The following is a 2,904-nucleotide window of genomic DNA, read 5'->3' as shown; positions in this document are numbered from 1 at the left end:
TGCATCCCAAGATGACAAGATGACATTATGTATAGCTACCATTTTTTCAATTATTTTTTTTGACTACGGATTTTTAGTTGATAATTGTAAAAAATAAAAATAAAAAAACTTTTAAACAAGATTTATCTTTATTTGATAACTGCTAAAAAAGTCACATTTATTTTAAACTTTTTCTTTTCCTATCTTTAGTGATCTTTTAAATTTGCATTGAAGAAATTTATTTTCCAGGTTCATCTAATCCAATAAAGATCTTTTAAAAAAAAGATAAAAACTAAAGATAAAAATAAAAAGAATTAAAATAAAATAAAAAATCAATTTACCTGAACTTTCCCCCAAAAAAGTAAAAAAAGAAATAGGCCTTCCAATATTTGTCAAACTCATCAAATTTTTAATCAAAAAATTTATCATAAAAAATATTAAAAATATTTGTCATTTGGGAAGAGCTCATTTGGGCTATTTGGGCTCTTTCGGCTCTTTGAGCCACAAAAGACAGAATAGGCTATTTGAGACACAACAGATAAAACATCACATCCAACCATAATCATTACACTCTTTCTCACAAAAAAAGTCAAAAAGCCCTTCCCAAACCAAGCTTTTGAACCCAGGCTTAAATAGCCAAAAAAATAAAAAAGTCAACCCACTTCCCAAACAGAGGCTAAAAATTATTATCAAATCCAACCTAATTTGAGTTGTGAATAATCTACTTATTTGAGGTTCATTGTTGTTGACCCACACACAACTGTTTAAATATGGAATTTTGTTAACAAATGTTTCAAAAGAATTTGTCAATAAGTTTGAAATAGTTGTATATTTTTTGTAAGAAAAAATAGTTTTTTTATTCAGCTTCCTAGAAAATATTTTTTATTGACATATGTTTGACCACTATAAGAATTCGCACTTTTGCCAACTAAAAATTTGGTCGGTAAAAGTCTATTTTTAATCAGCAAAAGTTATCCGCGACTAATTTTTTTGGTCGCCAATTGAGGGTCGCGGAAAGTAATTAATGACTAAAAAATTTTTTAGTTACGAAAAAGTTATATTTGTCGACTAAATTTTTGATCGCTAAATATGTAATTATTGCAACTAATCCATTTAGTAGCTAAAACACTTCAGTCGTGAAAAGTCATATTTTTCCGACCAAATATGTTAGTTGCTAATTTGCACATTCAATGACCAAATAGTTTGGTCGGCAATTGTCGCCCATTTCCACGACCAACTAATTTAGTCGCCAATTGTAACATTCCGCGACCAAAAAATTTGGTGGGCAATACATTCCACGACCAAAAAGATTGGTCGGCAATATTAATGTTCAAGAAATTACACTTTTGTTGACTAAAAATTTGGTCGGCAAAAGTCCATTTTTAGTCGGCAAAAGTCATTCGCAACCAATTTTTTTGGTCGCCACTTTGGTCGTCAATTGAGGGTCGACAAAAGTAATTGGCGACCAAAACTTTTGTTAGTCGGGAAAAAAGTTAGATTTGCCGACTAAATTTTTAATCGCTAAATATATCATTACCGCGACTAATTCATTTAGTCGCTAAAACACTTTGGTCGCGAAAAGTGAAATTTCCCGACCAAATATGTTTGTCGCCAAAAGCCAAAAATCAGCAACCAACTATTTTCGTCGCCAAAAGTTGAGGAATCGTCAACTAATAATTTAGTCGCCAAAAGGTAAGGAATTGCCGACCAATGATTTTAGTCGCAAAAGTGTAGAATTTGGCGACCAATTATTTAGTCGCCAAAACTTTTCTCAACCAAATATTGTGTCACCAAATGACATTAAACAATCAACGACTAATTAGTTAGTCGCCAAATCTTTTTTTTTTTTTTGAACAATTAATTTTGTTTATAAACATTCAATCCAATATTGAACAAAATTCATTCAACCCAACCTAAATATAACATTAAAATTCATCATATTTTCCAGCTCAATCCCAAACTTTACAATCATTCCAGTCAAAACATTAATTGAGACAAGTTTTAAACATCCATCCAATGAAAACCAGTAAGTAATTGAATAAAAATTAAAAGGAAAATCAATGAAGGAATCCAAAAAAAATTTTAAAACAGGAAGGAATATGTATGGTTTTGAAGCATCAGCCTTGTGCTTGATCATTTTTGGAAGTCACCTACAAATAAAATAAGAAAAGTTAGAATCTAGAAAAACATCCAAAACATCATTTTTGTGACACTCACTTTTTTTTTGACAAAACTATTCTTAGTTTAGTTTCATTATACCACGACCTCCAACCAACACTATCCATTGCCATTTCTGGCCGTTGGCAACCATTCCTGAACGTCGACAACTTTTCAGTGATCACTATCAATCTATTTTTTGACAATTGTGAAATTTTATTAACTTAGCATAATAAAATTTCTGTGAGTGAAATTTTACTATCACAATGAAAATTCATTGTGTGATGGAAAAATCGAACTAAAAGAGTATGATAGGAATAGAAGAAGAATATGGAGAGAGAGAGAAAAGAAGAATATGAAGAGGGAGAGGATATAAATAATAAAAGTCTGCGCAACAAATTTCACTGTTATTAGTCATTAAACTAATAAAAAAAAATAGATTATATGATTGTAGGTGATGGAGGTGTTGGAATTTGGTTTATATAGGCTTATTTTGGGTTAATTTTGAGCCTAAATTTGGATAGGGTCCACGTCTTTTGGGATGGGTCCAAGGAGGTGATGTATTTCTTACTGCATGGGAAGTCACACGGTGAAGACAGTTCGTCAAAACCATTTATGAGTGAATGGGAAATTGACATCGTTTTCGGATTCGTGGAAAGAATTAAATGTGGGTTTCCTTGTAAGGCTAGTCCTACATTGGAAACTTAAGAGAACTTACGTGTGTATATAAGTTCTAGGTGGCAACACTTGGGTTAAGCCCGAAGGGGC

This window comes from Camellia sinensis, chromosome 5 (genome assembly GCF_055761805.1).
Source record: "Camellia sinensis isolate YWXY chromosome 5, ASM5576180v1, whole genome shotgun sequence".
Lineage (NCBI taxonomy): Eukaryota > Viridiplantae > Streptophyta > Magnoliopsida > Ericales > Theaceae > Camellia > Camellia sinensis.
This window is presented reverse-complemented; position numbering follows the sequence as displayed.